Genomic DNA, 11855 nt, shown 5'->3' with positions numbered 1-11855 from the left:
TAAATTCTTGTGGTCGGTGCACACTTGCACCTTGTGTTGTGCCCCAATTAATAAATGTCTCCACCTCCGGAATGCTTCGTGAATGGCAAGTAGTTCCCTGTCATACACCATGTAATTCCTCTCGGATTTATTCAGCTTCCGCGAGAAGAAGGCACACGGTCTCCACTCCGACGCACTCCTCCCCGGTTGAAGAAGGACCGCCCCTACCGCCCGGTCGGATGCATCGGTTTCCACTCTCATGGGTTTTCGTAAATCCACATGCAGAAGTTGTTCTTCCGAGGCGAAAGCCCTTTTCAGTTCTTCAAAGGCTCGATCCGCCTCCACCGTCCAAACAAATTTCTTCTTGCTGCTGAGGCAGTCGGTGATGGGCGCCGTCAAGTGGGCAAAGTTCTTGATGAACTTCCGATAAAAGTTCCCAAACCCCAAGAATCTTTGCACGTCCTTCTTGGTCTTCGGTGTCTTCCATTCCAGTACCGCTTGGACCTTGCCTGGATCCATGGCCAATCCCTTGTCTGACAAGCGGTACCCCAGGAATTCCACCTCCTTGGTATGAAACTGGCACTTCTCCAGTTTCACCCACAGCTGGTTGGCTTGCAGCCTGCCCAACACTTCTCGAACGTCCCTCACATGCTGTTCCTCATCTTCCGAATACACCAACACGTCGTCTAAAAAGGCCACACAATTCTTGTAGAGCAAAGGTCCCAGAACGTGGTTTATAAAAGCTTGAAAACACGCGGAGCCCCCTTGTAGACCGAAGGGCATAACGAGGTATTCAAAGGCTCCCAAAGGGGTAAACATGGTGGTCTTCCATTCATCTCCCTTCCTTATGCGTATCAGATTGTACGCCCCCCGCAGGTCCAGCTTTGTAAAAATCTTTCCCTTCCTTACTCTGGTCAAAATGTCATCAATTCGGGGCATAGGGAAAGCCAGGGGCTCCGACACTGCATTGAGGGCCCTAAAGTCACACACCAGTCTCGGTTTGTCTGTGTTCTTTTTGTCCACAAAAAACACTGGGCTGCCCCCCACCGCTCGGGACTCTCTGATGAAACCTCGCTTCAGGTTTTTGTCAATGAACTCCCTCAGCTCCTGCATCTCCCTGTCTGACATGGCGTACAGCTTGCCTACTGGGAGTTGGGCCCCAGGGAGTAGGTTGATTTGACAGTCAAAGGGTCTATGCGGTGGCAGTTTGTCTGCTTCCCTTTCGCTGAATACGTTGCTCAGATCTGCGTATTGCGGGGGCACCTTCCCTTTGTCCATTACTTCCATCCCGGCTAGGGTGACTCTGTCTCCTCCCGAAACCTTCCCCTCCTTGCAGTGTTCTAGGCAATGCGCTGACCCAAAGGAGACCACCCTCTGATGCCAGCCCACTAGCGGATCGTGTAGCGCCAGCCAGCTCATCCCCAAAATGATGGGCGCTCCTCCCAGGATGGCCACATTAAACGCTATCTGTTCGGTGTGCCTTGCCACCCTCATTATCATCGGGACAGTCTGTTGGCTAACTTCTCCCCCCAACAGCTCTCTGCCGTCAATCGTAGTCACCTGCAAGGGGTTACTTAAAGGGATGGTCTGTATCTGGTGCTCAGCTGCAAACTCCTTACTCATGAAATTACAGGAGCTGCCTGAATCCAAAAGCGCCTTGATCTTTAGTGGGTGTCCGTTTGGCAGTTCTAGTAACACCTCTATCACTAAAGCGGGTCTGGGAGGTTCCGGCATGGGCACTTTCACTGCTCTTTGGCCTGGCTGCTGTGCCCCGACGGTGGCAGCCAGGCGTTGGCTTTTACTTGCTCCTTGCCTTCCTCTTCCTTTCCCCCAACAGCTCCTGCCATCCCTTGCCATTCCTTTCTTTGTGGGCAGACTCTGGCAAAGTGCCCTGGCTGTTGGCAGAGATAACATCTCTTGGCGCTCCTTCCCTCCTTCTTCCGCCCTTCACTGGGATTTGAAACTGCGCGCGCCCGCGCTGTTCCAACTTCCATCGGCTCTGCCGGCGGGAAAGGTGGCTCTGGAATGTCTGGAATGCGGAACTCCCTCCAACGGTCTCCTTTCCCTTCCCGCTTTTCCAAAGCCCTCGCCTCCTGGCGCGCTCCTATGCACAGCGCAGATTTGGTTAACTGATCCATAGACTCCGCCCTGGGCCCCCGGGAAAGCTCATCTTTGACGGTTGAAGAAAGCCCCTCTTCGAAAAGCATTTGGATGGGCTCCGCCGATAGGTCCCACCCCAATTTATGAATCAGCATAGTAAACTCAGTCCAGTACTCACGGACAGATCTGCTTCCTTGCTGGCAAGCCATTAACTGCCTTCGCACCACCCCCTGCTCAATATCGCTGGAAAACATCAGGTCCATGGCACGAAAAAACTTCCTCGTGTCCTTTAGGATCTCATTATTCGCTGCCATCAGGGGTCTAACCCAATCTTTCGCCCCGGATTCGAGATGGCCAATCACAAAAGCCACTCGCGATTCCTCGTCGGGGAAGTCATCAAACTGCAAGTTTAGAGCGTATTGCATCTCTGTTCTAAAGGCATGATAGTTCCTGGGATCCCCCCCAAATTTCTGCACCAATCCTGGCACCTTTCTGGCGAGCGGGGTGGTTTTCTCCTTTCCCTTTTCTGCATCCTGAGCCCTCCTCTCCTCAAGCCTCGCCGTTTGCAGCGCCAACTGGATCTCCAACGCCCTGTACCTTTCTTCCAGGCTTGGACCCCCTCCAGCTGCTCCTGCTCCTCCGGTTCCGGCTGGGTTGCTCATGATGCTTCTCCCTGCACAAGCTGGCTTTCGGTGACTTTCGGATTGCTGTGATGGGACGATGAGCTGCTTGTGCGTAAAATGCAAGTCCCTCAGAGTTTGATCAGGTTTTCAAACCTCTGCCTGTGACGGAGCCCCTCCAGCATGGCTGCGTCAATCACTAGTAGAATCCGAAAGTGGCTGCTTTCGGAATCGTTTCCAACATAAAAGCTCTTTAACGGAAACACGTCGTCTGGCCTCTCGGCGTGACAGTTTCCGGCGAGGTGTGGGTGTCCCTATAGGAGGTCCTGAGACCTCCCCACTGTTTTCGCTGGAAGCGTCTCTGAGCCATCCCTCCGACTCACTTTCCCTTGGAGTTCTTGCTCGCCCTCTACTGGTTCCCTCTTCCGCTGCTACTCCTCTCTCAACCTCAGTGAGCCTTTGCGCCCCCGGCGCTTTAGATGGCAGTTCCCTGACAGCACTCAGGGCTGATTTCCTTCAGAATGGAGAGGTTTTTTCCAGAGAGTCTTCTTCTCGAAGTAGCTTCACACAAATTGGGAAGCAGATGCATAAATTGGATGCAGATGTGCATTTGAAGTTCCTCTTTGGAGGACCATCTTAAGAACCTTCCAGCAAACCAAATGGGTAAAATCACAGCTAAAGAAATGTTTGCCCATTTTCTGCATTCTTTTTGCTAAATGGTCCTGAGGTTACCTTTGAGGCCAGACTAACTCATCTGCCTGGAAATATGGCGCTCTGGTTGGTGGTGAGGCAGCAAGACCTTTCTACTCACCTTCATGTGTGCTCTGGTAGGAGGAGTAGACTAGACAGCAGTGCCCCCATTGCCTGCAGGCAAGTGTTTGGATTGCCTTGGCAGCTGCAGTTTTAGCTGGTGGGAGTTGGAGCCCAACAACCTCTGGAGCATCAGAAGACACGGCCTAAATGCTTCTTTCTTTTCTTGCTTGGATCAAAAATAACATTGCCAGTTAAGTATTTGCAAGGAAGATTTTGGTGATGAGGATTTAATGCTCATCTCTGTGATGGCATGACAAATGTTCCTAAGTGTCAGCATGATCTTCTGATAAATTGGTCCAGAAGTCAAAACATCTATTTCTCTACAGCTTGAATAAAATTGCAGTATGTTTCTCTATCCTTTTCTCCTGTCTGCGGCTCTGAGGTTTTGCTGTTGGGATGCCCAGATAACATCTTAACATCATTACCATCATCCCTGGAGTCAGCTGAGCTTCAATTAAGGCTTCTAGTAAACCTTTCTATAAAGAGGTGCTTCCCTTGCACAGACCCACAGCCTGGATGTAAGTGGAAATGACACCTCTTTTGTTGTGGACGCAAGCTTTGCAGAGCATACACTGCTTTCAGGAAGGAATCCAATAGACGTGGTCAATCTAGCTGCAGGCTTAGTACTGAGTACCTGGTGTGCTTCCTGACTGAAGCCTGCAGTCATTAGAAATGAAGGTTTAATCGATAACTTGCATCCTCATTAGCTAGGTCTTGGGAGATTTCTGTTTCCAATAAAAAGGTTTATTATTATGGCTTGGTGAGGGTTCTATTTCATATATTTTAGAAATGTAAACACAGCCTGAGGGAGGGGGGGGGTGTAGCTCAGTGGTAGAACACAGGTTTTGCATGAAAAAGGATCCATGTTCATTTCCTCCTTCTCTCCTGGAAGATGACCTGCATAGACCTACAAGTAGCTTTCCCAGCTAACTCCAGTTGAAGACTGAGCACAGGACCAGGCTATGAAACACAGTGGCCTAAATGGCATTGAGACGTTGGTAGGGGCGAAAGAAGGGTCAGAAAGGCCAACCTCAGTTGCTCATTTAGGAGGAAAAGGCTAGGAAGGAATGCTGGAAGGACCAGTAAAGTCTTGGGGCACAACAAAAGATCAGCTTGTGCATTTAATGCACTTTCAGAAATTTTACTGTAACCTTCTCAACTCTCTGTGACAGCCACTAGTGAAACTGCAGCTCAGATTTCCCTCTCTGCTGGAGCAACTATGGAGCTGTCCAACAGTACAAAGAGTAGGTTTCAGAGAAAGGGTGCTTAGACAGTAGGGGGGCTGCCCAAGGAGCTGAGCAGAACATGTTGTACTATCAACCACAAGGCAATGAGCGGGTGCTTTCTTTTCATAGCTAGCCTGGGTGTCCCACACTTTTACAGAGCCCCAGTTTGACGTTGATCCAAGGTATAAAGGTAAAGGTAAAGGTACCCCTGCCCGTACGGGCCAGTCTTGCCAGACTCTAGGGTTGTGCGCTCATCTCACTCTATAGACCAGGAGCCAGCGCTGTCCGCAGACACTTCCGGGTCCTGTGGCCAGCGTGACAAGCTGCATCTGGTGAGCCAGCGCAGCACACGGAACGCCGTTTACCTTCCCGCTGGTAAGCGGTCCCTATTTATCTACTTGCACCCGGAGGTGCTTTCGAACTGCTAGGTTGGTAGGCGATCCAAGGTATAACCTGATTCATTGCTGGTCTTAAATAGGGTTCAGAAACAGATTGTTTTCCTGCCACCAGCCATGCCATGAGTCTCCTGGTCTGGGATTCAGCTTAGATTTATCATTTTTCTGCATCTGAGGTTCTAAGTGTATGTGTAACCAGTGGCGTAGTGTGGGGGGTGCAGGGGGGGCCGGCCGCACCGGGCGCAACATCGGGGGGGGGGGGCGCTCGCACTCGCAGCTCTCTGCCGCCTGCTAAAATCCATGGGTTAGGGGGCGCAAATTACTTGCCTTGCCCCGGGTGCTGACAACCCACGCTATGCCACTGTGTGTAACGAGGGAGAGAGGGAGAGTCGAAGGGTTTTGCATTAAACTGAGCAGGATTTAACCCCACCCAGAACAGGCACATCCAGCAAATGCAGGATTTAACCCTGTCTTTCCACCCATCAACTGACATTTTGAGTGATGAACAGCTGATGAACAGATAGGTGTGGCTTGGGGAATATGGCATCACCAGCCCCTGGGGCCCCTGGTGGACCATGAATTTCTCCCCCGTCCCTAATTCTGACCCTTCCAAAATACAAAGGGTCATCGGTGCTGAAACTCTCCCTTCTGTCTGAATTTCAAGAAGTGGATTAGGGCATAAGTCCCTCTAGCCCAGCCCTTTGCTGACAGTGAGGGAGAAAATCATAGGCTGTCTTAAATCTTCTTTGCTGAAAACTTCTAGGTAATCAATAACATTATGAGAATACTGAAAATGGCATATGAGGCCAGTGCCTTGACAAATTAAATTACCTTTTCTTAATTTTATGATCTTTACAGGGGAGAAACAAGATAAACTGTGGCTCCATGAAGCCTTAAAAAAAAAAAAGATTTACCACAGTCACATCAAAATAAATTAAATTATAAAGATTTGTAGCACAAAAGGCAAATGCAAAAGAGATGGAGCCAGAGGTAGGAGTGTAGTTTTCCTCACTTTAATTAAGAAATGGTCTTTTGTGTCTCTGAAATACCAGGGAAATTCAGGTCACTGTTAACTCCTAAGGAATTTAAAGCCCTGGAGAATTGGCTAATACACAAATCCTACAGATTCGAATAAGTGGTGTTTTCTAAGGCTGTGCACAGGATTCAAATGAATTCTGAACAGAACTGAGCAGATTTGGGAGGGATCCAGGCTTTGCCTGAGTCAGGTGGAGACAGCCCTGAGTTTGGTTGGGCTGCCCAGAGCAATCCAAGCTTGTCGAGGGAGGAGGGTTGGGTAAGAAGGCAGCCCCAAGATGCTTCCCTACACAGGAAACAGAACCTAGCAGAGCTGAATACTCCACTCACCAGCTGATGAACGGAGGATTCAGTCCAGTGTAGACTGCATGGTGCTGCTTTGCAAGTGCCTCCCCTGCTTGTGAAACAGCACCCCCCAGGATTGAATACTCCTTGTAGGGCTGCAGTTGGGGGAAGGTGTGAAGGAGACATCTCCTTCCTCCTTTTGACCACATATTTAATTAGGATTTCAAAAATCCTATTTAAACACTAGCCCTCATCTGAATTCAGATTGCCCTATGTTGCAGGCAGTGGGAGGCTGCGCACAGTCTGAGTGCTTTCACATTAAAGGCTGCTGTGGAGAGGTGAGACCACAGGGACTTCTCTAACATTCTGAACAGCCCAAGTTGCCAGTTGGCTTCTCCCTTCCCAGAGCTGTTTCCATATCTTTCCATTCCTGTATCGGGAAGTTTTTAACGTTTGATGTTTTAGTGTGTTCTGATATATGCTGTGAGCTGCCCAGAGTGGCTGGGGAAACCCAGCCAGATGGGTGGGGTATAAATAATAAAATTATTATTGTTATCATCATCATCTTCCGTATCTGCAGTCAATCCAAATGGCCACCTCAGAGAGACCAGTGGGATAGTAAAGACCCTTCATCAGCCTGGCTGGACCAGTTGGCACTGAGCTTCTGCCCACTCAGAACTATATCCATTGGTAGCCTCTCTGCCAGCCTATAGCAGAGGCAGCAGTGAGATAATTAGGTTCCTTCCCTAGGTCTGGTTGAGAACAGCTACCATTTTCAGAACTGCTTCCCCAGGGTCCATTACACTGGTTGTTACACAAGCGGAAAGTTTTGCTAACTGCAGTTGCTTCCCCCCACTCTTACCTCTCCGTAAAGGTAAAGGGACCCCTGACAGTTAAGGCCAATCGCGAATAACTCTGGGGTTGTGGCGCTTATCTCACTTTACAGGCCGAGGGAGCCAGCGTTTGTCCGCTCCGCAGACAGTTTTTACGGGTCATGCGGCCAGCATGACTCAGCCGCTTCTGGTACAACGGAACACTGACACCAGAACAATGCATGGAAACACTGTTTACCTTCCCGCCGGAGTGGTACCTATTAATCTACTTACACTTTTGGTGTGCTTTCGAACTGCTAGGTTGGCAGGAGCTGGGACAGAGCAACAGGAGCTCACCCCGTCGCAGGGATTCAAACTGCCGACCTTTTGATCGGCAAGCCCTAGGCTCTGTGGTTTAGACCACAGCGCCCCCGCATCCCTTTCCCTCTCCATACCCTTTCCTTATTGAAGTTTGCCTCTTAAATTGCAAGCCTGAGGGCAGGGACTTTGCCATTAAAAAAAAAATCCTTGCCCAGTGTCCAGTATGTGCAACAGTCATAGTGATAATGACAGATGACTGCAGGACAACATAACATTTAAAACCATGAGTGGTGGTGGGAAAGGGTGCATGAGAACATGTGCTCAATATTACACAATGCAAAGAGGATTGTCTTCTGAATGAGCGTATCAAGCAGTTGCTCCCTTACCTTTCTCGCCCTGATCTGGCCACAGTGATCCATGCAACAGTCACCTCCAAGCTTGATTATTGTAACTTGCTGTACACAGGACTGCCCTTGAAGATGACCCAGAAACTCCAGCGGGTGCAGAATGCCGTGGCAAGGCTCCTTACAAGTCCTTGCCATGGGATCACATTCATCCAGTGCTTTACCAACTGCACTGACTCCCGGTAGAAAACAGGGTCAGGTTTAAGGTGCTGGTTTTGACCTTTAAAGCCCTATGTGGCCTATGGGACCGCCTCTCCTGGTATGCCCTGCAGAGGACCTTAAAGTCCACAAATGACAACATTTTGGAGGTCCCAAGTCGCAAGGTGGTTAGATTGGTCTCAACTAGGGCCAGGGCCTTTTCAGTACTGGCCCAGACTTGGTGGAACGCTCTGTCACAAGACACTAGGGCCCTGCGGGATTTGACATCTTTCCGCAGGGCCTGCAAGACAGAGCTGTTCCGCCTGGCCTTTGATTTGGACTCAGTCTGACCCTTATGTTTCCCTCCCCTTCTGGTTTTGATCTATGGGCTACTACTAAAATGAGGCTGCATTTTAAATTCTATTTTTAACCTGTGTTTTAAATTGGTTCCCCCTCCCCCCATTATGTTTTTATTGTAATTTTACTGGTGTTAGCCGCCCTGAGCCCGGCTCTGGCCGGGGAGGGCGGGGTATAAATAAAAAAATTATTATTTATTATTATTATAGAAATGATTTGTACTTGTTTAGCAGAGAAAGCTGGGAGGCCTGAGGAGCTCAGTTCAGTGTCAGAGCCAGTCCTACACAGGGTGTAGCTGAGTGGGCATGGGTGGGTGGCTGGGGGGGGAGGCAAATTCTGTGAACGTTTCCCATGACACATTCTTTTCGGCCTGCCGTTTTCCTGGCGGAACCCTTGATATTTTCAGATGTTCATGTGAATTTGAATTACATTCTTGCAGCACTGCAGATTAACAGCAAGGCAACAAAAGTGGATTTTGCAAGCCCTTGTTGTTGCTAAGAGATTTCTACCTGGAAGGATAAACACTCAGGTCTGCAAAGCAATGGCCCAAGGACCTCGCTGCTCTGGCTAGATTTAGACATGTTCCTAATGAACAACTGCTTTGTGTCTGCCTGGCTTATACTGATCTATATGTTTGGATGTATTGTTGTTTATTCATAAAATCTAGTCCAACCCCTTGCAATGCAGGAATCACAGCTAAGCAATCCCTGACAGCTGGCCATCCAACCTCTGCTTGAAAACCAGCAAGGAAGGAGAGCCTACCTTCCAAGGTAGTCCATTGTCGAACGCCTTCTACCCTCAGAAAGTTCTTCCCAATGTTTATTGTATTCTCAATACAGGGGACAGATGGCCCTATGATTCAATGTCAGCTGATCGGTTTCCTTCTCATCTCCCTCCCTCCTTCCTTTTTCTTTGCTAACTTGTTGGTAGTTGTGATAGGGAGGTCTTGTGGACCACATCCGTCTCGTGGGCAGGAGGTTCTCCGATCCTGTCCAGGGAGTTTTTCCATTTTCCCTCCCAGTCATAAGTTCAACCAATTATCAAATATCATCCTACTTAACATTTTATAGTGCTTTCAAGCGTTCAGAGCACTTCATATGTGCAATTGAGTTGTAATTAGATACTCCATTTCATTTGATTTCTGGTCTATGGAAACCTTGCCTGTATTCATTCATAAATCCCTTCCATCTGACTGCAGCATTGAGACACACAAGAACTTCAGATTAGCCTTGGTGGATCAGGCCAAAGGCCCATCTAGTCCAGCATCTTTTCCTCTCACAGTGGTCAACCAGTTGCCTATGGAAAGTCCACAAGCAGAACTCTCAACTTTCAGACCTTCCAAGTATCCCTATTTTCCAGGGACAGTCCTGGATTTACAGAAGCCACCCAAGGGTTCTGATTTGATCCTGGAATGTCCCACTTTTCCCTATTTCCATTGGAGAAATGTTGGGGGGTATAGAGCTATCTGACCCCTGAGCCAGCTGAAAGCAGCCTTGCATTGGAAATATTTTTAATGTATTATTATTATTATTATTATTATTATTATTATTATTATTATTATTAGACTTTTATTGATAAATACAATACTCACAAATGCAAAACGAAACACAAAACAAACTTATTATACATACATACATACATACATACATACATACACACACACACAGTGGTACCTCGGGTTAAGAACTTAATTCGTTCTGGACGTCCGTTCTTAACCTGAAACTGTTCTTAACCTGAAGCATCGCTTTAGCTAATGGGGCCTCATGCTGCTGCTGCACCACCGGAGCACGATTTCTGTTCTCATCCTGAAGCAAAGTTCTTAACCCGAGGTAATATTTCTGGGTTAGTGGAGTCTGTAACCTGAAGCGTCTGTAACCCGAGGTACCACTGTATTATTTTTTTCTTTCTCTTTCTTTTTCAGCTGCCACACCTGGCTTGTTGGCAAACTCAAACGCCCTTTGTTTCATCCACTTTATGTTATTTTCTATCTCATAGTTTAATATTGATGAAATCTGCATTTGCAATATTTTTGAGTTTTTGCTTTGCAATTTCATTCTTTGAGTCTTTTGCTAAAAAAAAATTCCGTTTAGGGTCCCCTGAGCCATCTGAAACCAGCCTTGTATTGGAAATATTTTTAAATGTTTAATGTTTTATTATGTTTTTATATAGGTTGGAAGCAACCCAGAGTGGCTGGGGCAACCCAGTTACATGGGTGGGGTATAAATAAAACATTGCTATTATTAATACTATTATGGAAGAGGACGTCTATATTTTCATTGGAGAAATGTTGGAGGGTACTTGTGCTTCCCAGCAACTGGCATACAGAGGCATAGAGCCTCTGACATTGGAGAGGATAATTGTGATTCAACTGAGATTTGTGCAAAAGCTATTGATATGGAAATTGGGAAAGACGTGGAAGGGAAATTTTGGTCGACTTTAGGAAAAATGTTTAAGAAAAAATAATGAGGTATAAATATTGATGTGTAAATTTGGATAAGTTAAAATTGATTTTTTAAAATGGTCTAAATTAAATGAAAATAAGGTTTGTAAATATAAATTGAGGAAATGGAAGAAAGAAGAAAAGTAAAATAATAACATCTTAGAATAAATTAAATTAAGTTAAAATGGAGAAGTAAATTAAGGATTTGCTGAGCCAATAATTTAAATTGGAATACAAGAAGGGGAGGTGTGAGGAGGTCTGAGAAACAAGTTAAAAGAAAATAAGTATTTGAACTTTCAGGTGTTTTTAATTTTTTTTTTTAAGTTTTGGATTTTTGTATTTTTTTGTTTATTTTTGTTTTTGTTGTTATATGTTTTGTCCTTTTTTGAAAATGCTAATAAATATTCATTTAAAAAAACAAAACAAAAACAAAAACAAAAGCACAGCCAGTGATGGGTTTGGTTTGGGTAAAAGAGGTGCAGCTGGGCAGAGTGTGAGGCCTTGGTGAGTCCCACCAAGGGCCAGCTGGAGAGGTCTAGAGGGCTGCACGGGGGCCTTGGTCTGAGTTTCCTGATCCCTGCTTTAAGCCACCTAGTAAGTTCATATCAGAGGTGAGTTTTGAACCCATAACTTTCTGGTGAGAAGCTTAATAGCTTAGCAACTCTGCTGTACCAACGCAACTGAGAACACGTTTACACACATTTTAACAGCCGTATGCAGGAGCACCTGCACATTTCATTTAAATGTTTTCATTTTCATGCAGTCCCCCCTTCCCGCTGATCATTTCCTGAAGGCTTAGCTTGGCTGTTTTAATTGAAAGAGAAAAGAGCAGCTGCTTATTTGGTCCAAATTATTTATGAAGAGAGTGATCAAAAAATGTGGCCCACAAGTAATTTGGTACCATTGTGGCCCTTTGATGGTTTTTTTTTT

This window comes from Podarcis melisellensis (genome assembly GCF_964234715.1).
Source record: "Podarcis melisellensis genome assembly, chromosome: 16".
NCBI lineage: Eukaryota > Metazoa > Chordata > Lepidosauria > Squamata > Lacertidae > Podarcis > Podarcis melisellensis.
Note: the sequence above shows the minus strand (reverse complement) of the source record.